Below are 27393 nucleotides of genomic sequence, written 5' to 3'. Positions count from 1 at the left end.
GTTGTACATTGCCAAGAGCTGAGTTGGGTGTGCCTCCCCGGACAAACCACAGGATGGCCCTCTGACCCAATGCACCCCTGGGCCAGTTTCCAGTAAGAAGCCAGCCCTGCAAGGAGGGAAGTAAGTGTAGTCACACCACTGCCCTTTGAGATGTCCAGTAAGTCTTAGAGACAGCTGTGGTGTAATAGGAAAAAAAGCATGGATTTGGGGTTCTCACAGTAAAGTTAAATCTCAGCTGAACCACTTCCTAGTTGTATGACCTTGGTCTAGTTACTTAATGTCTCTGAGCTCAGTTTCCTCCTCCATAAGATCAAGTTCAAAATGCACCTCTCTTGCAAGAGATGGTGCAAAAAAATAAATAAATAAAAAGAGAGAGAGATGGTGCAGATTCAGCAAGATAAAGGCCTTGGGGTGGGGGAGGTGGGGGAGGGCACTCAATTTGGTTGGTTTCCCTTTCTTTCCTCTGAGGTCAAGATGGAATGATAAAGTGGGACCGGATGGGGCCACCCCTCAGCCTAAAGGAAAGCTCTTCAACAGCTCTGCAAAAGCTTTGGGAAGGGTCAACCTGACTGACATCTCCCCTCCCCCGATTGAATCAGCTGGCAAAATGGGAAAAGGCTGTGAGGATCCCTTATTCCAGTTTCGTCACCAGTCCCTCTTCCTTTCCGCCAATCATGTTTGACTTCTTCCCGTGGGTTGGCTGTGGCCTGAGTGTGAACTTTGGAGTCAAATAAACTTGTATTTGCATCCTGGCTCCGCCTCTTCAGAGCAGAAATGAAATAGATTTGTTAACTTCCCTGAATCCTGGCCCAGGAGGCAAATCAATACACATGCATGGGCCCCACAGAGCTATCCTATGGCGGAAGAGCCAGTTCACTTCCAAGTTCAACAGCATTCGTTCATTCATTCCCTCACTCAAATAGTTACTGAGCACCTACTAAATGCTTGGCACCCTTCTGGATGCAGGAGTTGAAGGGGTGAGGAGACCACCTTGGTTCTTGCCTGGTGGGATCAATAAATAAGCAGGATAATTTGACACTGGCTTAAGGGCAATGAATGTTTGATGGAGGAGAGAGCGTGGGTTGGGGATGATGGAGAGACACAGAGGGCCCAACAGCTTAAGGGACAGCCAGAAGGTCAAGGTGACAAGACCAGTGAGGAGGGTTGTATGAGAGGAAGGGGCCCGATTTGGTAGGGTGTTGTAGGGAAGAGGTTTTATTACATGAGTTTGGATTTTATTATATGAGCAATGTGAACCCAATGATAGATTTTAAAGTAGGGGAGTAACACGACTGAGCAAAAGTCAAGAGACCAGTGCAGAGGCTTTGTACAGTGGGGCCATTGATGATGGGCCTGGGCCCCAGCGGACAAGGGACAGCCATGTGGCAGTTTTGGTGATGGGGCTGTTTGGGGAGAGCAGAGGCCCCAGGGGAAAATGGACCTGATCATCAAGTACAGCTGAAACACGGGGAAATGCTGGTGCTCTGCTGAGGTAGGGAGGGCCAGGGAGAGGGGCAGACTGGGGGTGGCGCTCAGGAGCTGTAATTTGGACAAGCTGAGGTTAGGACATCCATGAGATGGGGAGATGTCAAGTTGGCGTTTGGAGCCATGTTTTAAAGACAAAGCCACTGAGGCTCAACCCTGAAGAACTTTCCCAGAGTCTGACCCCCAGTACTGGGGTTCCAGTCTGAGGACCTCCAAAGCCTTGGGCACCAGACAGCCTCCCCTTTCAGCAGACTCTAGGGAAGGAACTCATGAGAGAAAAATCTGCGGGTTTTAGGATGGGGGGAAATTTAGGAGGAGCCCCTTCCCTGCCAGGTAGGCTCAAGTGCCAGCTTTGCCAGGCTGGGCTACTTGTTCCTACCTTGGGAAAATGGAGAAAAGAGGGCAGGCTGGAGACCCCTGGATGTGGGGAACAGGGCTCAGGATTTCTGGCTGCGTTCGATGACACAAGACCACCACACTAGCTCAATGCAAAGTTGGGTTGATCACTAGAAGTCCCAAGTTTAAGCAAATTTATGGGTAGAATGAGCTCTGCTCCCGGGATCTGCTGGGAGAGGAAGGGCCTCTCCTCCCTCCACCCTGCTTCCTCCCCTCCCCCAGCCTCTCTACTTTGAGATGACAGTTTAGAGAAGCTGGTGTGAAATAGTTTGAAACTCAGAGGTCTGGGCGGTCCCCCAGGGCAGAAAACAGGAAGCCAAGATTAAAGGCAGATATCCAGCAAAGTCCCCTTCAACTTCCTGCAGAGCAGGTGCTCAGGCTGAGCTCACTGACAGCAGCTTCCCTTGCTGGCAGCACCTCTGGGTGGCTCTGCAGAGGCTGGCCCTCCTGCTTTAGGAGCCCATCTTCAGTCTTATCATCACTATCCCCACTGGGAGCTGGGAATTCCTGCCAGGCCCTTGGGGGAGTGAGCATCCTCTGAAAGAGGCTGTGGACGAGTGGTCACTGGTGAGGACGCCTAGTGGTGGCACCAACAGGAACCGGCACCTAAGGACATCGGGGAGGCAGGGAGACCAGGTGGAGAGGACATGGGCTTCGGGATCACTCAGGCCTGGTGTGAATGCCACTTCCTTGTTGTAGGGTGGATCAAGAGGTGGATGCAATGGAAAAGGGGCCTCCCTGGAAGGTGGCTGGGGAGACTGAATCAGCACTAGGGGCTGAGAGGCCTAGGGAAGGGCAGGACCAGGAGAAAGCAAGTGACCACAGTGGCTGTCTCAACATCAGGGGCCACTTGGTAGGGTGGCCCGGCTGATAGCCATAGCTGCTAAAGGCTCAAGGGACCAGGGGCCAGGATGGGCCTCCCCTGAGACCTCTTTCCCTTTCTGACCCACAGCGGCTTTTGTGGGCTCTATCAAGCAAGAAGCTATACCTACCTCATGCAGAGGCAAAGCCTTGACCTTCCAGATAAGCCCTATGCTCTCCTCAAGGGGCCTGAGTCCCCACCCTCACAAAGCTGTCCTTGAGCGAAAGCATTACCCACCTGAACCTAGAGTCATCACATATTGCAAACCTCCCTCTTCCGGCTTGTTTATCCAGAATAGGTGGCACTGGCATGGGAGATCCAGTTTCCAGGGACAGACTGGCTCCTGACTTTGGACAAGTTCTCCCCTTGTCCTTGGTTCCCCCTCTTATCTGTACTAAAGGGTTGCACCTGATGATCTCCTGTAGCTCTGATTCCTTGTGAACAGGTGGAGGCCCTGGGCATGAGCGGGGTGGGCAGCTGCCAATGGCCTCCAACTTCTATCCCCCTGGGACCAGGGAACTACCATTTTCTGAGCATCCACAATGTTGCTGTTGTTCAGTTGCTAAGTAGTGTCTGACTCCTTACAATCCCATGGACTGCAGCCCACCAGGCTTCCCTGTCCTTCACTGTCTCCTGGAATTTGCTCAGATTCATGTCCATTGGATTGGTGATGCCATCCAACCATCTCATCTTGTGTTGCCTCCTTCTCCTCCTGCCTTCAATCTTTCCCAGCATCAGGGTCTTTTCCAATGAGTTGACTCTTCACATCAGGAGGCCAAAGTATTGGAACTTCCACTTCAGCATCAGTCCTTCTAATGACTATTCAGGGTTGATTTCCTTTAGGATTGACTGGTTTGATCTCCTTGCTGTCCAAGGGACTCTCAATAGTCTTCTCCAGCACCACAGTTTGAAAGCATCAACTCTTTGGCACTCAGCCTTCTTTATGGTCAAACTCTCACATCCATACATGACTACTGGAAAAACCATAGATTTGACTATATGGACCATTGTCTGCAAAGTGATGTCTTTGCTTTTTAATACATTGTCTAGGTTTGTCATAGCTTTTCTTCCAAGGAGCAAGCATCTTTTAATTTCATGACTGCTGTCACATGTGCCTGATACTTTGTTATTATTATTGATGATGATGCTAACATTTACTGGACACTTACTATGCACAAGCATTTAAAATGTCAGATTAATGTCTCTTCTCTTTACTGTAATAGTTTGCTCTAAGGGAATTTTTAAGGAAGCTTCTTTATTTCTACTATGATAGTAGCAGAAATCTTGGTAGTGATGATTTGGTGGCTTTTTGGCTTTAGTGGTATTGGTGGTGGTGGTGACCCAATCAAAGGCCACTGGGGCTGGAGGACCTCTCTCTTGTGGCCTGAGGCAGCCTGTATATAGGGCCTCCCCAACCACAACACAGGAGTTAATTGGCTGGTCTCCTGACCTCGAAGGGCATGGGTCTGGGCTCCCCAGTTCATAGTCCCTCTGGAGTAGGCAGATGCAGAGCTAAGTTCATGGCATGAATTGGTCAAGGAACCTGGGATTTCTGCAAATTGTCTGGTGTCCTCCCCATGGCACGTGTTTCTTTTCTCTGGGGTCCCTGGCTTTGGAATGTTCTGTCCACAGATGCTAAACAGGGTGATGAGAGTTATTGCTACTAGGAGGGATGTGCAGGTGTATGCAGGTACATAGCAGAGAAGCCCTCCTCACCTGAGCTCTCAGGTGAGCTCTGCAGGAAGAGAGGTGCTTGGAAGGCAGGCCGAGGGAATAATAGAAGCAGAGGCTCTGCAGCTGGAAGGGGCTGAGCTTTGGGAGAAGCAGAAAGAGGCCAGGATAGGCTGAGGGGCAGGGTGTGGGGGGCTGTATCAGGAGGAGAGGCCAGTGGCCAGAGCCTGCAGGGCCTCCTGTGTCCGCCTTGGGGCAGAGGGACCCTGCTTTTTGAGGGTTTCCTCATAGCCTCAGCTGTGTGTTTGCATCCTTAAAAGGTCACTTCTGCTCGTGGATGGAGAACTGACTGACTTCTTGTCCTCCAGGAAGCGGCAATAGCCTTCCCCAAATCCCAAGGCTGGATTGCTCCCCTCTGCAGGGCCCCTCAGTGGGCCCTCTTCTCAGCTTTGTAGCCTTGACTGCTTGCTTTGTGTGGGTTTTCTGGTCTGCCGCCGGAGGCTGCAACATGGTGCTCAGATGTTGGCTGCATGAATGAGTGACACGAATTTTTTTGGGGGGGGCAGCCACACCCCATGTCATATGGGACCTTAGTTCTCCCACCAGGATGGAACCCATGCTCCCTGCAGTGGAAGGCAGAGTCTTAACCACTGAACTGCTGAGGAAGCCCATGACATTAATTTTAATAAGTAGCAATAATAGTTAACACTAATGTAAGGGTTACAATAAGCCAGACACTGTCCAAAGCATTTTACATATCTTGAAAATGTGAAATTGTTAGTCATTCAGCTGTGTCCGACTCTTTGCAACCCCATGGACTGTTGTAGCCTGCCAGGCACTCTCTGTCCATGGAATTCTCCAGGCTAGGATACTGGAGTCGGTTGCCACTTCCTATATTTCAGGGGGTCTTCCTGACCTAGGGATCCAACCTGGGTCTCCTGCATTGCAGGTGGGTTCTTTACCATCTGAGCCACCAGGAAAGCCCCTTTTAAAGATTATCCTGGATTATCCAAGTGGGAGCAATGCAAGAACACTGGAGTGAGTTGCCATTTCCTACTCTAGGGGATCTTTCCAACCCAGGGATTGAACCAGCATCTCTTATGTCTTCTGCATTGGCAGGTGGGTTCTTCATCACTAGCGCCACTAGGCTGCAACATGGTGGGAAGCCTCTTTACATGTCTTAAGTGTCAATCCTTGTGATGTATTCGAGAAGTAGGTATCATTACTCTCTTCATTTTGCAGAAAAGAAAACTGAAGGGAATTTCATGAGTGAACTTAGTCGCCAGATTCTGGGTAGGGGACAGAGAATTCGGGATGCCATTGTGCCTTTCTAACCCAATTGACTTAAACAGCTTCTCCATTAGAGTCCTGGTCTCACTCCCGCCCAGCGGTGTGACCTAAAGGAAAGGTCACAGAACCTTTCTGAGCCTCACTTCCCTCATCTCTAAGATGAGAGGCTCACCTCCCTTGTGATGCTAAATAGGGATGAAGAAGAGTTCACCACTTAGCGCAGTGCTGTGGCCCCAGGCACACTTGCACTCACTGGCGGTGAGATGAATATTTTTCTCTGATTCAGGAAACAAGCTGTGTAGTCCCGGCTGTCTCCTGCTGCCCTCTGAGTGTTCAGTCCAGCTTCCCGAGGCTTTTGTCTATTCCCGAGCCTACAGTTTCAAAATGGCTCGTGAACCGTAACCCTCCTGCATCCATTCATCAAATACTGGAGATGTATTTACTTACTACTTCTCAGGTACCAGGGCTTCCCAGGTGGCACTAGTGGTAAAAACCCGCCTGCCAATGCGGGAGATATAAGAGATGAGGGTTTGATCTCTGGATCTGAAAGATCCCCTGAAGAAGGAAATGGCAAACCAGTCCAGTATTCTTGCCTGGAGAATCTCATGGACAGAGGATGGTCCATAGGGTGACAAAGAGTCCATAGGGTGGCAAAGAGTCAGAACGAGAGTCTCTCGGTACCCGGAGTCCTAAAAAAGCCTCTTAAAGTTTGGTGTTTCCCCTTCAAGGCTACCCATGAAGCCCTTCACCTGACAAGTGTCCTCTTTGAGCTGGACCAACCTCCACCCAGAGGTTCCCAGGCTCAGCCTCATGGATTGGAAGCCCAGTTGGTGTTGTTTTGGCTTCCTCCTGGGAACTGTTTGGGGAAAGCTGAAAAGGGGTTTTGGATCTTCACAGTATAAAAGTTGGAAACTTGGTCTAGGTTAAGGGTGGGCAAGGAGTTGGAGCAGGAGGCTGGCCTGGCTGGGGCTGCAAACAGCTGGGTGCTGGTGAGCCTCAGGTCAAGCTTTTGCAAATCACATGCAAATCTTGCCAGGTGCTGTACCTGTGAATAAACCGCTGTGTGTGTGTCTGAGATCAGGGAGCTGACTAAAGGGTGTGGTGAAACTGGGCAGCGAGGAGATCCTCCGTGAGCTGAGGAGGTTTTAGAAGCTGAGACCAAGATGGGGCCCCAGGGGACCTGGAGGGACATGTCCCTGTCCTTTGGCTTTTCTGCAGAGTGGATGGCTAGGTGGGGAGTCCCTGTCCTGCCTCTCCATGGGGCACACAGAGCTTGTAGCAGTAAATGCATGTTGAATAAGTAAATGGGCAACTGAATTCTCCGTGGGGTCTCTGGCTACCATTCCTGCTGGAGGTCTCAGGGTTCCAGTCCCAAGAAGAAGGCTCTTGCTTGCCTCCCTGTTGTCCTTCCCCTAAGCCCATCTTCTTAGACCCCAGTTCTTAACCACTGGGTCTCCAGGGGTACTCTTCTGACATAGAGGTAGCTCCCTGGAGCTCCAGGTCACATCTCTTTCCAGCTGAAGCCAGTTCAGCTGGTAGAGATAGTCCTCTTGTCTTCAGAGACTCCTCTCCCCCTGTCTGAGGCCATGGAACTCCAATCTCAGGTACAGGCAGGGTGGCCAGCCCTGCCCGCCTCCCCCGGCCCTCCACCCATGTGGCCAGTCAGCGGTGAGTGTGGCAATCTCAGAGGAAAGGCAGCCTGTCTGAGTCTTGAGTGCCTGATGGAGGTTGGAGTGATAGGACCAAAACTTGAGAGGAGCTGGCTACATCCTTCATGGTGTAGAAAGAATGTGAGGCTTCAGGTCAGCTAGGGCGAGGGTGTGGAAGAAAGGGGAGCAGTGCCACAAATAGCAGGGACCCTTGGAGGTTATTTTCAGTTGCAGCTGGGAGCCAAGAAGCTGGGGACAGCATCCTGTTCAAACCGCACTGGAGGCCTGATGCTGGCAGTCTCCTTGTGGTTATCTTCTTTGAGATTCTGTTATTTTGGTGAACACGTTTATTTTTTGCTTGTTAGCCAGAGGACGGTTTTTGTTGTTTGTGACTCAGAACCCTGCCCCGTGCCCCCTGGCCCCACCCTCATCGTGGCGGCTGGAGGATGAGGTAAGGTCCTGCGTGGGAAGTGCCACGCAGATTCATAGCAGCGATTAGACAAAGGCCATTGTCTTCCCCACGCATTCCCCGCCATGACTTGCCTTCTGCCCTCTTTTAGAATTTGGTTTCTAATGATGCTGGCCTGTGGTCTTATCCGGTCTGAGGGGGAATAGCGCCTCCTTGTGGCCAGAGTGCAGATCCCAAGGGGAAGGGAAAGGAACAGGGCTCCAGGCAGGGCAAAGTCTCAAGGTTCTGGCCGACAGCCCCAGGGCAGCCCGTAGAACAGGAGTCTGCTATGGAAAAGCTGGCTGCTCGAAGCCTGGGCTGGACCCTGTCCCGGGTTCAACTGGCGCCAGAGCCACAGCTGACCCTTACCAACTGAGAGTGTCACAGGGCAGGCTCTCAGCAGGGCAGGCCAAAGTAGATGAGGACAGATGACCCATAGCGACTAGAAATGGAGGAGAAAAAGCCATGTCTGGAAAGCATGGACGGGTTGGTTATCTCTTCACAGAGGGGCAGAATCCAGCTGTTCCAGAAACCTCCTCCGGTGGTTGTTGTCTGGCTTTTTCACATGGGGTGCTGGTGGGGGACAGCTAGTTCTGGCTGCCAGAATTCTCCAGGGCCACCCCCATCTGGAGTGTTCTGTGATTCTGAGGCCATGATCACGCTGGCCCCAGGGGCCTGGACTGGCTTGAGCATTGCTGATGCCCCTGGGATTCTCCCAAATACCAGGAGGAAGGGATGCCTTGTTGAACATGCACTGTATTCTGGGTGTTTGTACACTGGATTTCATTTGATCCTTATCCTTAAGGAAAATAGTGTCTAGATCTGATCTGAATGGCAAGGGAGGCCCGCAGAAGGTGATTTGCAGAACCACCCCAAAGCCTGGGCTTTCTATCCTGCCCCATGAGGGAGCTCTCTGACAGCAGTTCCAGAGTCCCCAGGCGTCTGTTTAGCAGTGAAGGGGTAGAGAGCTGTGGGCGGGGGGATGGTTGCATCCTGCTGCCAGTCCACCCTCGAGGTACGGAGGAGCTGCTAGTGCAGAGCAGGACGGTCTGGGTGGGATGGCCTTGGGCTCCAAGATGGGGGCACTGTTGGAGGTAGGGCTGGAAGGGAGGAGCATGAGGGGGCAGGCTGGGATCGAACTTTTGGCTTTGGCATACAGCATACCATAGAAATTCAACAAACCATGCCTTCCTTCCTAACCTTGCCTTGCTCCTGTTATTTGGGAGAATCTCAGGGGCATCAGCAATGACCAGGTCAGTCCAGGCGCCTGGGGCCAACATGGTCATGGCCTTGGAATCACAGAACACTCTAGGTGGGGGGCTCTGGAGAATTCTGGCAGCCAGAAGTGGCTGTCACCCAGAAGCACCAGATCTGACTGTCCCCCACCTGCACCAGATTTGGCTGTCCCTTACCAGCACCCCACGTGAAAAAGCCAGACAGCAGCCACTGGCCCAAACCTTCTCAGCAGGCCTGGCTTGGGTCCAGGTGTCATGCGTTGGGAGCTGGGTCTTCTGCAGGAGCCACCAGCAAGGCCGAGGTCAAGTCTGGACTCTGCAAATCACTAGCCATGTTGTCCTGGGTGGGTAACCTCTGGCTCTGCTCCCCACTGCCATCTGCCCGGTGAACACACGTGCTCTGACCTCACAGTGTCATAAGCACTAAGCAGGGCAGAGCCCCAGGAGGGACCTGGCAGACAGCGAGTGCTCAGGGGGCTCCGGCTGATTCTCAAGCAGAATTAGGGGAGCAGTTAGCCTCCAGATCCAGATGTCTCCAAGGTTCCGGGGCTAAATTCCTTAGACCACCAGACCCCTGAGAAGAGGTAGGGGGTGTACAGGTCCTTGTAGCACTGGGCATGCCCATCTCTGTGCACCTGAGGCCCTTGTTTGCTCACCTGTGGCTCCAGGGGGGTAAGCAGTGTGAGTCCTAGGAGGTCAGGGGTGGGTCTACACCATCAGTGTTCCTGGGGCTCCAGATCAGAAAAGATGAGTCAGCCTTGGAGAAGTGAGTTCCCTGTCTCTGGAAGTAAGAGAACAGAAGTGCACTCCCATCAGGAAGCTGGACAAGGAATTTCTACTTTAGGTGTCTCTGAAGACCGGGCCAGGGAGTGATGGGGAAGTGGTGGGGAGGAGAGTCCTCTGGCCATTCTCGGTGGATCCTCCGCAAGTTCTGGGAAGGAAGGACTTGAGGGTTGTCTTGAAGCTGTGTTTGTGAAATAAACTCACTTTTCCCTAGTTGGTTAGTTAGTGTTAATTGCTCAGTTGTGTCTGGCTCTTTGTGACTCTGTGGACTGTAGCCTTCCAGGATCCTCTGTCCATGGGATTCTCCAGGCAAGAATCTTGGAGTGGGTAGCCATACCCTTCTCCAGGGGATCTTCCCAACCCAGGGATTGGATGTGGGTCTCCTGCATTGCAGGCAGATTCTTTCCCGTCTGAACTACCAGAGAGATTCTATTTGTTTGGCATGGGGTTTCCCAGGACTGCGGGTGAGGGTCAGTGGCTTTGGGAAGCATGTGCTTCTCAGAGTGGCCACGAGGGGTCAGGCCAGAATGCATTATTGCTGCTCCAGCTCCAAGCAGGAACATGGGGCCAGAACCCGATCTAACATCTGGGGGGGGATGGGGGAGGGCAGGAAGAGGGGTGCAGAACTGGACAGCTGTGAGATGGGTGGAGAACTTTCCTCCCAATGGATCACAAGCCTGACTTTGTTTGGTGGGGATGGGGAGATGGGGAAGCGTAAGAAGCTTTCCTTTGAACAGTAAGTCCAGCTACTGGGGGGGAAAAATGCAGAATTTGATGAAAACAGTTGTAGCAAGTATCTAGGAAGCCTTCCAGCTTGGCATTAGAGACACATTTCTCCCATGAGGCAAAGAGAATGTAAGCATATGGGTGCTGGGAGGAGCACAGGAGGAGGGGAACCCAGGGGGGCAGTGCTGACCTCAGATGGTTCAGGCACCGGATTGAGCTGTGGGCTATAGCCCGTCCTGGGTCCCTCACATCATCCCCTGGGAGGGCAGATCATGGTGCAGGCTTTCCAGTCTCCCGGGTTTACACACCTCTCCTTGCAGGGAAACAGGCCTTTTTTTTTTGCGGGGGGTTGGGGGGCCATATGGAGGCTAAAAGGGGACGCTGGTGTGGGAGGGAACAGGCCTGTGTGTGATGAGTGTGCGAATTTCAGAGCTCCTGGCCTCTTCCCAGGTCAGCTGCTCCCCTGGGCTCTGCAGAGGCTTAGCACAGGCTTAGCACAGGCACAGCTGTGGGGAACCACAGGGACTTCCACCTGCCCTCAGGGTGGGGCCTGGGGCCTGTGGCCCTCTCTGGGCGAGGAGGGGGGAGAGGGTCACACTTGTGACACATCATTGGTACATCCCTGGGGGTGCAGGGCAGACACGGCCAGGACTCCCTTGGGCTGCAGGTCCAGGAGAGGGACTGGAGAGCTCAGACACATCCCAGGATGACAAAGAGGAGATCCTGCCCATTCCCACCTCCTGCCTGCTGGACTATTTTGGAGCCTGGCAGGAGCGAGACAGTATCTTGCAGTCCTGAGGGAGGTGGCTCCCGTGGGGGGTGATTGCACCTGGGAAGGTGATGGCTAGGTTTCTAGCCTTGCACACATCAGCTTGCTAGGTGCTCATCTAGACCTCAGTTTTCCCTTCTGTGCCATAAGGCTCACTTATTCATGTATTCATTGCACATTTATCTACTGTTGAGCTAACAGCACGGGCTTTGCCATCCCACACCCCTGGGTTTGAGTCTTTGTCACTTACTTGCTGGACAATTTATGTGATGATCCCTGCCTCAGTTTCTTTATCTGTGTGTGCCTGCTCAGTGGCTTTAGTCATGTCTCTTTGTGACCCCATGGACTGTCCGTGGGATTCTTCAGGCAAGAAGACTGGAGTGGGTTGCCATTCCCTTCTCCAGGGGATCTTCCCAACCCAAGAATCAAACCCGAGTCTCCTGCATTGCAGGCAGATTCTTTACTGCTGAGCCACCAGGGAAGCCCTTCCTTATCTGTAAAAGGGGTAAATAATATAGTGTACCCCATAAGATTGTTGATTAAATTATTACACAGTGAGGAAAATAGGAACTGGATGTTGTCTTTCAGTAGCTCTCAGTACAAACACACCACGAATACTCACACGTGAGCTTACAAATACACAACGACACACATGCATGTGTGCCCCGAACTTTGTGCACAAAAGAAACAGCTTTCTATTTATTTTAAGAAAATATTTACTTGGCTGTGTTGAGTCTTCACTGCAGCATGTGGGGTCTTTGTCTCATCAGGAGGATCTTTCGTCGTGGCACCGAGAGCTTAGTTGTGGAGGCCCAGGCTCAGCTGCCTGGTGGCGTATGGGGTCTTAGTTCCTCAACCAGGGATCAAACCCGTGTCCCCTGCATTGGAAGGCGATTCGTAACCACTGGATCACCCAGATAAGTACCAAGAAGGAGCGTTTTACAAGAGGCACATTTCAAATTTGAGGTAGAGGCAGGTGTCCGGCTTCAGGCCTGAGGTCCACGGTCGGCTGGCCGTTCAGCTGTCTGGGATGTGCCTGATGCTCATGCCTTGTGCGTGTACATGCTTGCACGCGTGTGAAGTCTCTGATTTTCCCCTCCTTCATCCCTGAGATGGTGGAAAGACATAGGGGAGTGGCCAACTTCTTTCCCTCTCTCCCTCCGCTCTTGGTCTCTGTGATCCTGTGAAAAAGTCCCTAAGTGAACTGAGAATACCAGAGTCCATGGACTCAAAAGATCAAGGTGCCCGTCCCGTCTCGCCAGCTTTCCTGGGGAAGCCGTCTTCCCTCTCTGAGCGTCTGTCTCTCCATCTCTTAAAATGGAATTATTTCACTTGTGAGGCTGTGCCTTCCCTGAGACGGGTGGTGATTTGCCCATGGGCACATGGTAAGCCCCTCCCTGCCTCAGGACCTTTGCACATATTGGTCCCTCTGCCCAGAACTCTCTCTCTCTTTTTTTTTTCCCCCTCTTCCCTTCTTATTTAATTCTGTCTCCTGGGAGAAACCTGCCTTGATCGACCCACCTAAAGTCATCATCCTTATTTGTCTCTTTATAGTACGTTTGCTTCTTCATAACGCTCATTGCAACTTGTAATTGGTTATTTACTTGCATCTCCTTTTTTTAGTGTCTGTTTCTTCACTAGACCATAAGCTTTATAAGAACAGAAATAACCATGCTAATCTTGTTCACAGCCATGTCTCCACTACCCAGCACGGCCCTGAGTGCATATTCAATCAATATGATATAAATTCCTTTTTTGGAATAGGAAATTTATACACATGATACAAAATTCTAAAGTTACAAAAGGATAAAATCTCTCTCAAACACATGGCGGATGGACATCTGTTACTTTGTTTAGAGAAGAGGCTTGCTTTTTCTTGAACATCCTTGCAGGATCTTCTCCCCATGTCTTAGGATACTGTTTTAAAACAAATGGGAACAAAAGTAGATATTTTGTTCTGGAGAATCTTCCACACCAGGCATATTCTTTTTGTATGGATCTATCGTAATTTGTTTGGGCTTCCCAGGTGGCACTGGTGGTAAAGAACCTGCCTCTCAATGCAGGAGTCATAAGAGATGCGGGTTTGACCCCTGGGTCAGGAAGATCCCCTGGAGGAGGGTAACCCACTCCGTATTCTTGCCTGGAGAATCCTATGGTCAGAGGAACCTGGCGGGCTACAGTCCATAAGGTTGCAAAGAGTCGGACACGACTGAAGTGACTTAACACACACACATCATAATTTATTTAGTCATTTCCAGATTATTAGAATGAGTGGAATCCTGCAACAAAGACATTGAACATATTATTGTCATTTGTGTGAACTTCACTGAAGGATGAATTTCTAGAGGTGGAATTGCTGGGTCAAAGAATATATATTCTTTTAAAATTTTAATGAACACTAATAAATTCTTTTTTACCAGTTTACTTTTTAACTTAAATTCACTTTCACCAAAATGAATATGAGTGCCTGTTTTCAACACCATGTATTAATATTTTACCTTTGCCAATCTGGTAAAAAATTATATATAATTTATATTTCTTTTCTGATAAGTGAAACCAAGAATCTCTCTCTCTCTCTTTTTTTATTGAGGTATAGAACTGGACATGGAACAACAGACTGGTTCCAAATAGGAAAAGGAGTATGTCAGGACTGTATATTGTCACCTTGCTTATTTAACTTATATGCAGAGTACATCATGAGAAATGCTGGGCTGGAGGAAGCACAAGCTGGAATCAAGATTGCCGGGAGAAATATCAATAACCTCAGATAGGCAGATGACACCACCCTTATGGCAGAAAGTGAAGAAGAACTAAAGAGCCTCTTGATGAAAGAGGAGAGTGAAAAAGTTGGCTTAAAGCTCAACATTCAGAAAACGAAGATCATGGCATCTGGTCCAATCACTTCATGGGAAATAGATGGGGAAACAGTGTCAGACTGTATTTTTCTGGGCTCCAAGATTGCTGCAGATGGTGACTGCAGCCATGAAATTAAAAGATGCTTACTCCTTGGAAGGAAAGTTATGACCAACCTAGACAGCATATTCGGAGAAGGCAATGGCACCCCACTCCAGTACTCTTGCCTGGAAAAGCCCATGGATGGAGGAGCCTGGTGGGCTACAGTCCATGGCGTCGCTGAGAGTCGGACATGACTGAGCGACTTCACTTTCACTTTTCCCTTTCATACATTGGAAAAGGAAATGGCAACTCACTCCAGTGTTCTTGCCTTGAGAATCCCAGGGACAGGGGAGCCTGGTGGGCTGCCGTCTATGGGGTCGCACAGAGTCGGACACGACTGAAGTGACTTAGCAGCAGCAGCAGCAGCAGACAGCATATTAAAAAGCAGAGACATTACTTTACCAACAAAGGTCCATCTAGTCAAGGCTATGGTTTTTCCAGTGGTCGTGTATAGATGTGAGAGTTGCACTGTGAATAAAGCTGAGCACCAAAGAATTGATGCTTTTGAACTGTGGTGTTGGAGAAGACTCTCGAGAGTCCCTTGGACTGCAAGGAGATCCAACTAGTCCATCCTAAAGGAGATCAGTCCTGAGTGTTCATTGGAAGAACTGATGTTGAAGCTGAAACTCCAATATTTTGGCCACCTGATGTGAAGAGCTGACTCATTTGAAAAGACCCTGATGCTGGTAAAGATTGAGGGCAGGAGGAGAAGGGGACAACAGAGGATGAGATGGCTGGATGGCATCACCGACTCAATGGACATGGGTTTGGGTGGTCTCCGGGAGTTGGTGATGGACAGGGAGGCCTGGCGTGCTGTGGTTCATGGGGTCACAGAGTCGGACACAACTGAGCAACTGAACTGAACTGAACTGATGTACACTAATTTATAAGCATCTCTTTATAGTTTAAAATTTATTTGTACTTTCGTCTTCTGTTAATCATGTTTTTGTCCATTTTTTATTGGATTTTTGGTTGGTTGGACCTCTTTGCATACTAAGGACACTATTCTCTTTTCTGTATGTCGTGCAGCATTCCAGCAGGAAACAGATGGAATTCTCAAGTTAGGTTAATTTGTGTGCTGTGCTCAGTCGCTTCAGTCATGTCCAACTCTTTGCAACCCTAGGAACCATAGCTCACTAGGCTCCTCTGTCCATGGGATTCTCCAGGTAAGAATACTGGAGTGGGTTTCCATGCTCCCCTCCAGGGGATTTTCCTGATCCAGAGATCCAACCGACGTCTTCTGCATTGCCAGGCAGGTTATTTATCACTAGTGCTAGGTTAACTTGGGGAAGGGTTAATAAGGGGTTGTTTACAAGGGTATAGGCAGGGAATGGGGTTTCCCTGGTGGCTCAGGTGGTAAAAAAAAATCTGCCTGCAATGCAGGAGATGTGGGTTCGATACCTGGGTTGGGAAGATCTCTTGCAGGAGGGCATGGCAACCCACTCCAATATTCTTGCCTGAAGAACTCCATGGACAGAGGAGCCTGGTGGGCTACAGTCCACAGGGTCACATAGAGTGGGACATGTCAGCATCTTTTTCTCACTCCCTCAGGCAGGGAATGGTGGGAGTTCTCCAGGTAGTTCAGTTCAGTTCAGTCGCTCAGTCGTGTCCAATTCTTTGCAACCCCATGAATCTCAGCACGCCAGGCCTCCCTGTCCATCACCAATTCCCAGAGTTCACTCATACTCATGTCCATCGAGTCTGTAATGCCATCCAGCCATCTCATCCTCTGTCGTCCCCTTCTCCTCCTGCCCCCAATCCCTCCCAGCATCAGGGTTTTTTTCCAATGAGTCAACTCTTCGCATGAGGTGGCCAAAGTATTGGAGTTTCAGCTTCAGCATCCGTCCTTCAATGAACACCCAGGACTGATCTCCTTTAGAATGAACTGGTTGGATCTCCTTGCAGTCCAAGGGACTCTCAAGAGTCTTCTCCAACACCACAGTTCAAAAGCATCAATTCTTTGGCGCTCAGCCTTCTTCACACTCCAACTCTCACATCCATACATGACCACTGGAAAAACCATAGCCTTGACTAGATAGACCTTTGTCAGCAAAGTAATGTCTCTGCTTCTTAGTATGCTATCTAGGTTGGTCATAACTTTCCTTCCAAGGAGTAAGCGTCTTTTAATTTCATGGCTTCAGTCACCATCTGCAGTGATTTTGGAGCCCAGAAAAATAAAGTCTGACACTCTTTCCACTGTTTCCCCATCTATTTCCCATGAAGTGATGGGACCAGATGCCATGATCTTCGTTTTCTGAATGTTGAGCTTTAAGCCAACTTTTTCACTCTCCTCTTTCACTTTCATCAAGAGGCTTTTGAGTTCCTCTTCACTTTCTGCCATAAGGGTGGTGTCATCTGCATATCTGAGGTTATTGATATTTCTCCCGGCAATCTTGATTCCAGCTTGTGCTTCCTCCAGCCCAGCGTTTCTCATGATGTTTCTCTCTGCATATAAGTTCAATAAGCAGGGTGACACCTGAAGGATACCACTAGAGGGACCTGTTACTGGAGTCCCAGGGAAAGAGTTGTTGGAGAGGGGTGACTGAGAGTACAGGTTCTCCATCTCCCATTGGAGATTCTATACCAGGAACCCAATTAGAAACCAGAGAGCAAGGGAGCCTGTGGCCCAGGCCACTGCAGGTCAGCTTCACAAGACAGAGAGCAGGGTGGAGAAGGATAAAGAGGGGGTCTGGAGAGGCAAAATGCAAGAGATCCAGCACACATTTGTTGTATGTCTTTTGAATTTGTTCATGATTCTTTAAAACATAGAAATGATTTACTTTTTATGTAGTAGGATCAATCTTTCCCTGTAAAGCTTTTGTACTTGTGTCAAATTTAGAAATGCTTTTCTCACTCCCAGTTTATTAAAAAAAAAAATCAATTCCATGTTTCCTTCTGGCCTTTTATGGTTTTTATTATCAGCATTTAGTTTTGATCCACTTGAATTTATTTTGGTGTAAGAAGGAAGGGAGGTATCCAGTTATGCAATAATGAATCTTTTCCTCATTGATTTGAAATCAGTGGGGAAATTTAGTAAAAACTGGTTTTTAGTAAAATCTTGTATGAATGAATGAATGAACTGGTAGCATTTCTGGGCACAAAAACTCACTGCTGTATCATTTGTTACTCAGCACTAGACCCTATTGTTATCCCTGGGCCCCGCCAGGATTCATGTCATACCCCAGGGATTCTCTGAACCTCCAAAGTGGGCATGGTGTGGGTCCACAATAAGATGGAGTTCCTGGGGGGGTGGCCCAGCCGGGAGTACCAGTAGGCTGGTGGGGAGTGGGGTGAGGGTGGACATGCAATTCAGAGCTAGCCCTGTGGGGTGTATAAGGCTGCACGTGGGGGGCACCCTCTCTCTCGTGGTGCGTGCACACAGGCCAGCACGATCCTAGCGTGCCAGGTGCATACGTGTGCCTGAGTTTGCCAGGTGTGCGTTCAGCTGCAACAGCACGCCAGCCAGGTATGTGCGTGCTTGAAGCCAGGCGTGTGTTTGCAGGTGTGCCCCCAGGGCCACGGGAGTTGCTTGCTCGCGTGCTTGAGAGTCCTTCCTGCCGTGGGAATTGAGGAATCTCTCAGGCCCCAGGTTAGCACGTCCTCGGAGGTGGAGGTGGATGTGGGGAGGCAGCCAGTGGGGTAATCAGGCAGGTTTGCAAAGTGTCTTTCTGCTCCTCCCCCTTGCTGGCAGTGGTCACACCTGAGAGCATGGAAATCTGGACTGGATGATGCTGCCTGCCTGGACAGGCGGAGCCAAGACCTTGCCCAGGGCTTTGGTGGGTCGTGGTGTCCAAAAGGAGTAGTGGGGCAAGATGCAGATCAGACGCAGCTGTGCGCTGGGCTATAGCACCCACCCCATAGCCAGGCCAGGAGGGCCCAGCTCTACAGACAGTCCCACCCAGACCACTGCCTTCCCTGGCTGCCACGTGGGGACACTGAGGCCCAGACAGGGTGTGTCTTGTCCAGAGCCTCTGGTCAGGAGCCCGTCAGGTGTGAACCCTCTGAGATATCCTGCCAGGTGTGGTCAGGTACAGTGGAAGAGCCCCCCACCCCCCATATCAGAGGGCTCCTAGTCTGAGGGTGGAGGCACTGGACATACCTGGAATGAAGGTGATTGTGCACGAAGGAGAAAGTCGGGGGTGTGAGTGAAGATGCTGCTACATCAATGAAACCCTGAGGACCAGAAGGGCTTTTCCAGGGAGAACATCCGTGGCTCCCCCAGCAGTGTGCCCTGTGCTCTCTGTGGGGTTTTCTGAGGCCCTGACCTCATCTCTGTCTGCAATATAAGCATTTTGGCTGAGCCCTGAGCTGGAGCCTTCTCTTTCTTCCATCTTTCCTGGCTCAGCCCCCGGGCCCTGACCATCCCTTGGCTGGCTTCTTGTGTTCAGTCACTCAATCAGTTGTCAACACTTACCAATCGGGACTGCTCTAGCCAGGCCACACTGCGGCCACAGAGATGAATGAGAACAGGGCCCTGGACTCCTGCAGGACAGCCCAGCCCCTGGGGAGGGGGGCAGGAATGCCTCTGAAAGGGGGTAGGGGTGGCCAGTCCAGGTGCAGGAACAGAATGTACTGAGAGTGAGAGGCCTGGAGTACACAGGTGCCCCCCCTCCTTGAGCAGCATGGGGGGTCTCCAGCCCTCCCTAGGGCAGACATCAAGGCAGAGGAGGCCAGTCCCACTGGGAGGTGAGTTTCCTTCCCGCAGCTCCTTCTCACGCAATGGGCCGGAAGGGGTTGGGGGCCCATTGTTCCCTGGCACGCCAGCACCCCTATCCCTCCCCAGCTGCTGGGTGGGGGGAGCAGTGGAAGGAAGTAGGCTGAGCCCAGGCCCTGGCAAGACCTCTGAGAGGGTGCGGGGTCCCAGGAATGCTGGCTCACTCATATGGGGCCTGGGATACACACAGTTGCTCAAGCCACATCCAGATCCTGAGTTCAGTCCTGCCTGAGACTTTCCCAGCATTCCTGGTGTGCATGTGCATGTGTGTATGTGTGGAGCACTGACTTAATACCTGACATATTATACACTCCATCTCCTCCCCAGCCCTGTGGGGTAGGATTATTATCTCCAGTTGCAAGTTGAGAAAATATAGACCTGGGAAGGTTATGCAACTGGCCCAGGGTGTGTGGGGGAGCTGAGATTTAGATTTCTTTCTGTGAGCCAGCCTCCTGCCTTATCCCCTCGCCCTTTCCCAGGCCTTGCTGGAGATCAGACTCTTATTAATTACCTGCCTAGAAGGAGTGGGAGGGTGCAGAGGCGAAGGGTTGGCCTGGGGAAGCATATTGAGTATCACCATGTCGTCCTTCTAATACTAGAAACGTCGCTGGCACACAGGACCCAAAGGGAGAGTGCAGGTGGCCTCAAGGGAGACCAGAGGCTGCCTCCCCCCTTAGTGAGGGTGAGGTGCGTTGGGCAGGTGCGCTGCGTGCTAAGTTGATTTAGTCATGTCCAACTCTGTGAGGCCCTATGGACTGTAACCCCCCAGGCTCCTCTGTCCATGGGATTTTCCAGGCAAGAATACTGGAGTAGGTTGCCATGCCCTCCTCCAGGGGACCTTCCTGACCCAGGGATTGAACCCACATTTCTTATGTCTCCTGCGTTGGCAGGTGGGTTCTTTACTTCTAGCACCATGTTAGGCAGGCTCTCCACTCAGAAATATCCCCTCCCCTGAACAACCTAAGAGTTGCTGCTACAGCTACAGATCCTTGAATTATGTCCCCAATTTCAGGAGCATCTTGTGAATCAGGCGTTACGTTATGGGTTGAGGGGTAACCAGAGTGCAGGGTCTTGGGGAGCACATTTTGAAAGAGGGTATCATTAAGGGATGGAGAACTCGGCTCAGGGTGGAGGAATGACCTCTGGTGGCAGCCCCCTCTCATAGAGAGGAGCCAATGCCAGGGTGAAGGTGGAGGGCTGACTCAGGGATTGACTCTTTGAACTACATAAAGTTTGCAGTACGAAAATCCAGCCTCTGGTTTCCCCCACCCAGATGGTGCACTCACCACCCTTCTTTCAGAAGTCTGCTCCCTCCTTTCTCTGTCAGTTGGAACATCTTTTCTTGGGCAGCAAGTTGCCTTTGGACTAAGACTAATCTGGGCAGATCTGGGGTGGGAGGGTTTCCTAGTAACTGGATTCATTTGCATAGGGACCAACGGGATCCTGGGCAGAGGTCACCCTGAGGAGAAGGAGGAACCAGGAAGGACCACCCACCCCAGTGTCACACTCCATTTCAGAGAAGGATTGAGCTGGGCCAACAATAAGAATAGTTATGTTTTACTAACTGGTGGTGTGTGAGCTCAGTCGTGTCCAGCTCTTTGTGACCACACGGACTGTAGCCTGCCAGGCTCCTCTGTCCATGGAATTTTCCAGGCAAGAATACTGGAGCGGGTTGCTATTTCCTACTCCAGTTTTATTAAGTACACCACAGTAAAAAAAAAAAAAAAAAAGAATAGTGGTGTGTTGTGTTTTTTTTTTTTCCAATTTGCCAAGAAACCCAGCCTTTTGGAGTCTCAGGGAGTACTGAGGGTGAGGGTAAGATTGCTTTGCACTAAAGGCATGGGGAGGAGTGGGTAGGGCAGGAGAAGATGACAAATGGGGTCTCTTATGTGGCTCTGCTAGCTTTTTTCTACACCACTGTCTTTCCTGGGCCTGGTGTGCAGGGTCCACCTGCCAAGGTGGCAGGTGTGCTGTGACTATTTGGACCAAAGGTAGATTCTGTTCTGAGGGGACCCAACGCTGACTGACAAATGGGTGGTTCAATCAAACTCCTCTCTCAAGAACCTGAACTGAGGGGTTGTTTTTTAATTTAAAAATTAAAAAAAAATTTTATTTGGCGGCACCAGGTCTAAGTTGCAGCACTTGAGATCCTTGACCTTCATTGCGGCATGAGGACTCTTTAGTTGAGGCATGCGAACGGTTAGTTGCAGCATATGGGATCTAGTTCTCTGAGCAGGGATGGAACCTGGCCCCCCTGCATTGACAGCGAGGAGGCTTAGCTACCGGACCACCAGGGAAGTCCCATGAACTGAGTTATGTTAAGGAAAGTGCTAGTTAGGGGTGCATGCCTCTGATAAAAGGAGTTGAGAGTCTGAACTGGACAAGATAGGAGACTTAGAAAAATCACTTAATTTCCCCTGTTAGGCTGACATGAAATTCCCAGCCCAGGGCTTTTCCCAGTATAGGGGTCTCCCCACCATTTCATCTTTGCCAAATTACCCCTCCCCAGTGCCCTGCACCCCGCAGTTTGCCAGATTCTCGTGGGATGTTGCCCATAGCAGACCAGGGGTCATAGCCAGTGGCCTGATCTTGGTTTATGGTAAGACCTCAGAGCTGGCTGAGGATGGGGGATCAGAGGCCCAGTGAAAGGGAGGGACTTGCCCAAATTTACCACACCTAAAACCTGAGTTCAGGGCTCCTAATCCTCCAGCCCAGTTTTCTCTCCAACTCTTCACACGGCTCAATGATCGTATTGTGTTTCTGAGCTGCCCTGTTCTAGCCAGACAGTCCTGGCTAAGGAGGTGAGGCAGGGGAATAGACCCAGCTCTGAGTCCCTCCCTCACCAATTCTGAGCCTTGTGTTCCTTATCTCTAAAGGGGTGGTCACAGTATCTGCCTTCTGAGGTTATTGTGAGAACAACCTGGGATGATGTATGTCCAGGGCCTGCCCAGAAAGGGACAGGACAGAACTGTTTCAGTCTGCCTCCAGCCTGCTGTGGGAGGCAGAAGGGTGCATGGGGGGCAAAGTCTCCATGTCCCATTTCTGCTCCTTTAGCCCTGGCACGAAGGGAACCCTAAGTCAGCCCAAGTGAGTTAAAGATTGGCCAGGTGTGCGTGAGAAGCTCAGGCCAACTTCTGACCACAGGGAGCCAAGCAGGGCAGTGACCTAGGGTGACTGCCGCTGGGCCTTGACTGAGTCTTGGATTGGCAAAGTATGGTAGTCTGTTTGTTGCTTATTGGGGGTCTTTACAAGGGGACAACAGAGGATGAGATGGTTGGATGGCATCATCGACTCAATGGACGTGAGTTTTGGTAAACTCTGGGAGCTGGGGATGGACAGGGAGGCCTGGTGTGCTGCAGTCCATGGGGTCACAAAGAGTTGGACACGACTGAGATACTGAGCTGAACGTGTGCCGATAGGGTGCCTCAGTGGGGTTTTCCAGTAGTTAGAGGCTCCAAAAGGATAGGACCATGTCCCTGACAGACTGGAGCTCCCAGAGCAAGGGCCTATCTCCTTCCTCAGACAGGGAGGTGTTTCTTGAGATTCCCAGGCCTGGGCTGCAGCCCGATTATTAGACTGGGCCTCGAAGAGCAGGCTCATTTCGCCCTCAGACTGGAGCCCTCCGGTAGGGCTGCTGTCTCCTCCCTCAGCTTGTGACATGCGGGAACGGGTCTCAGGTTCCCAGGATAGGACTGTCCTCTCCCTTGGACCACAATTCCCTGGGGCAGAGCTATGCCTCCTTCGTCTGACAGGTGAGCTGGCTTTCCTCAGAGGTTTCCTTGAGGAGTTTGCTTTGGGTTTGAGGACAGGCCTGGAAACAGACAAGTGGGGCTCAAGTGAGGTGCTTCCTTCCTCCAGGACTTTAACACAGAATCTGGCTGGTTTTGTTCTTTTTTAAATTAATTAATTAATTTATTTGTGGCTGTGCTGGGCCTTCATTTCCGTGTGCAGGCTTTCTCTAGTTGCGGCGAGTGGGGGCTAGTCTGTAGTTGCAGCTCATGGGCTGCTGACTGGTGGCTTCTCTTGCGGCGGAGCATGGGCTCGAGGCACGCGGGCTTCATAGTTGTGGTGCACAGGCTTATTGCCCAGCAGCATGTGAGATCTTCCCACACCAGGGATCAAACCCGTGTCCTCTGCGTTGGCAGGCAGATTCTTTACCACAGGACCACCAGCGAAGTCCTGATTTTACTCATATTATTTTCTTCAAAACCGCAGACAGCTGCGATTATTTCCAGAAGGTTGGGGCAATTCAGCCACTGGATGAACACTTTGGAAACGAGGTCTGGCTTGTTTTCATCTCATCTCTGCTGCTGCTGCTGCTGCTAAGTCGCTTCAGTCATGTCCGACTCCGTGCGACCCCATAGACGGCAGCCCACCAGGCTCGCCCGTCCCTGGGATTCTTCAGGCAAGAACACTGGAGTGGGTCATCTCATCTCAGAGAACTGCAATTTGTAAGACATATAAGACTGAATCTTGATTAGAAACAAAGAAGGCAAAAATTAACTGAAGGAACGCGTCAGCAAGAGTGCAGATGGCGTGTATTAGGTAGTAGCAGTCCTGTTGGCCGAAGGTGGCATTGCAGCTTAGCCTGTTGGTCCTTGGGGTTATTGCTCAGAAGCGGTAGGAAGTGAGGTCCAGCAGTCAAGTATATGGGCTAGCTGGAAAGGGGTGCTGGCAGGATCAAAAGTCAGTAAAGTCACTCCTAGGACCTCGACACCTAGGGACTGGTCACCATCTGAGCCATCTTCTTACTAAATTTTCAATATGAACTATTTAGTGGCTATTTTTCCTACAGAATACATCTCTAATACAGGGATAAGAGGCAATAGGAAAAGAGGATTCACTTTGCAGAACTCACTCGACTGCCCATGTGGATGAGGCTATTTCTGGATAGCTGTGTGGGCACAGCCATTCTTTTCTGTCATTCTCTTCTACCTCCTTCTAGGACCCTCCCTGAGAATTCTTCCATCATTTTCCCTAACCCACCAAGGGAGTCACACTATACCCAGTCGGTCTCTCAAGTATAAAGATGTGTCCTTGGAAAAAGCCTTGGGCTGGAGGGGCAATAAGGAGGCAGGTGGTCAGTTCAGGTGTGTGTGGGAAGAGATGAAGACCAAGTCTTAGCATCCTCAAGGTCTGTTTTTCTGTATCCATTTGTGTGTGTGTGTGTGTGTGTGTGTGTGTGTGTGTGTGTGAAGGGCCTTGCTCATACATATGAAACATAATGAACAGGAACTTCCCCGATGGTCCAGTGGCTAAGACTCCAAACTTCCAATGCAGGGGGCCCGGGGTTCCATCCTTGGTCAGGGAACTAGATCTGGAATACCGAAATTAAGACCTGGTGCAGCTAGATAAATAAACATTAAAAAAAAATAGTGCATAGGTCTCTCATTTTGTAAAGACCAAAGCAAACACTTAGTATGCACTTAGAAGAGAGTGCTCTTATAAGATTGAAGTAATTCTGCTCTCTGCCTCCATTTTGCAGGTGGAAACATTGGTTGTGAAATTAAGGCACATTGGATGGGAAGAGAGGGCTCTGGAACTATGGATGTGAGCATGGTGAGTGCGCCACCCCCGGGGCCCCGTAAAGACAGGGGACAGCCTGGGCCTTTGTTCCCTAATGTTTTTGCAATATTTTTGTTGGACTACTTGCCTTTTGTGTTCTTAACTGATAGGCCATTTTTGGAACAGTTTTAAAGTACTGAGAGTGCCCTTGTACCTGCCTTCCCTGCTCCCAGTTTCCCCTGTTACTAACATCTTGCATTACTTGCAATAATCGTAATCATTTTACAATTAATGAATCAGTATTGATACATTTCTAGTAACTAAAATCCATAGTTTACAACAGGGTTCATTCTTGTTGTACATTCTTTGGGTCAAGACAAATGCTGTGTACCCACCGTTATGGCACTGACAGAATCGTTTCACTGCCCTAAAACCACTCTGTGCTCCTCCTGTTCATCTCCCCCTCCTCTCGGCCACCTCCTTATCCTTGAACTTGTGGCAACCACTAATCTGCTATTGCCTCCATTGTTTTACCTTTTTCAGAATGTCATATAGTTGGATTCATAAAAATGGTAACCTTTTCAGATTGGCTTCTTTCAGTTAGCAATATGTGTTTAAAGTTCCTCCATGTCTTTTCATGGCTTTGATCCTTGTTTCTTTTTATTGAACACAATACTTTATTATGTTTTACTTGCTTTTAAAACCGTAGTAAAATATGCATAACAAAATTTACCATTTTAACTATTTGTGTGTCAATCAGTGGCATTAAGTATATTCACGATGCAACTATTACTACTATTCATTTCTAGAATTTTTCATCATCCCAAACAGAAACTCTGCAGTTGTTAAACAGTAACTCTCCATTCTTCCCTCCCCAACCCCTTCCCCAGCCCTTGGTGACCTCTAAAATTCTTTCTCTATAAATTTGCCTAATCTAGATACCTCACGTCGGAGAAGGCAATGGCACCCCACTCCAGTACTCTTGCTTGGAAAATCCCATGGATGGAGGAGCCTGGTGGGCTGCAGTCCATGGGGTCGCTAAGAGTCAGACATGACTGAGCAACTTCACTTTCACTTTTCACTTTCATGCATTGGAGAAGGAAATGGCAACCCACTCCAGTGTTCTTGCCTGGAGAATCCCAGAGATGGCGGAGCCTGGTGGCTGCCGTCTATGGGGTCACACAGAGTCGGACACGACTGAAGTGACTTAGCAGCAGCATCAGATACCTCATGTAAGTGGAATCATATATGTGTCCTTTTGTACCAGGCTTATTCCACTTAGCATAATGTTTTCAAAGTTTACACATATTGTAGAATGCCATTCCTTTTTCACGGCTGAAGAGCATTCCATTGTATGTTGATGCCACATTTTATTTATTCGTACACCTGTTGTTGGACACTTGGGTTGTTTCCACCTTTTAACTATTGAGAATAATGCTGCTCTGGACATTTCTATGCAAGTTTTTGTTCAAATGCCTGTTTTCAGTTCTTTTATATAAATACCTTAGACTTGTTGGGTCACATGGTAATTATATGCTTAGCTTTTTGAGGAACTGCTGGACCATTTTCCACAGGGATTGTATCATTTTATATTCATCCTTGTAATGCACAAAGGTTACAGTTTTTCCAGGTCCCCACCAACATGTTAATGTCCATTTTTTTAATTGTGATACAATTGACATAACATTATTATAGTATCAGATATAAAACATAATGATTCACTATTTGTATATATTGCAAAATGATCACCACACAAATCTAGTTAACATAAGTCACCACACATAGTTACAATTTTTTTCTTGTGATGATTACTTTTAAGATTTACTCTCTTAGCATCTTTCAAATATTCAAAATATTATTGTTAACTAAAGTTACAATACTATACATTACATTCCCATTACTTACTTTATAGCTGGAAGTTTGTACTTTTTAACATCCTTCACACATTATGAAACCCCTGTCCCCACCACTACCTCTGTCTATGACCAGTTTGTTCTCTAGGTACGTGAGCTTGTTTTTTTTTTGTTTGTTTGGGGTATTGGGACTTTGTGTTTATTTTTAGATTTCTCATATAAGTGAGTTCATATGTTATTTGGCTTTCTCTGTCTGGATTATTTCATTTAGCATAATGCCCTCAAGATTGATTCATATTGTTGCAAATTTTAATTATATAATATATGGATAATTAATATATATAATGTATATAATTACAGATTCATGGGGCTGGAAGATCCCCTGGAGGAGGTCGTGGCAACCCACTCCAGTATTATTGCCTGGAGAATCCCATGGACAGAGGAGCCTGGCAGGTTATGGTCCATGGGCTCACAAAGAGTCATACATGACTCAAACAACTTAGCATACACCTCTTATTCTGTCAGTCGGCCTTTTTATTTTGTTGATGGTTTCCTTTACCATGAAGAAGTTTTTTAGTTTGGTGTAGTCCTGTTTGTTTATTTTTGCTTTTGTTCCCACTGCCTTTGGTTTCAAACCCAAAAAATCACCACCAAGACTAATATCAAGGAGCTTACCACTTATGTTTCCTTCTAGTTTTACGGTTTCAGGTCTTATGGATATATCTTTGATCCCTTTTGAATTAATTTTTGTGTGTGGTGTAAGACAGCAATCCAATTTCATTCATTTGCATTTGACTGTCCTGTTTCCCAACACTGGTTGTTGAAGAGACCACCCTTTCCCCATTGGATATTTTTGACTCCTTTGTCAAAAATTGATTGACCATGTATGCATAGATTTATTTCTGGGCTCTCTATTCTGTTCTATTGTGTCTGTTTTTAGGCCAATACCATACTGTTTCGATGACTATACCTTTGTAATACAGTTTGAAATCAGAGATGATGATGCGTCCAACTGTATTCTATCTTCTCAAAGTTGTTTTGGTTATTTGGGA

The 27393-nt window shown here is 49.3% G+C and overlaps 1 long non-coding RNA gene across 1 annotated transcript; it reads left to right on the top strand.

Moving 5' to 3' along the window:
• Positions 1-21878: 21878 nt before the first annotated feature.
• LOC112580792 lies at positions 21879-27393 on the top strand. The gene is made up of 4 exons (XR_003105108.3): positions 21879-22284; positions 23199-23434; positions 24469-24542; positions 26702-27393. It is a non-coding gene; the product is annotated as an uncharacterized LOC112580792 (long non-coding RNA).

The sequence above is a fragment of the Bubalus bubalis genome, chromosome 20, assembly GCF_019923935.1.
Source record: "Bubalus bubalis isolate 160015118507 breed Murrah chromosome 20, NDDB_SH_1, whole genome shotgun sequence".
Classification (NCBI taxonomy): domain Eukaryota; kingdom Metazoa; phylum Chordata; class Mammalia; order Artiodactyla; family Bovidae; genus Bubalus; species Bubalus bubalis.
Note: the sequence above shows the minus strand (reverse complement) of the source record. Positions and strands in the feature narration are given on the sequence as shown.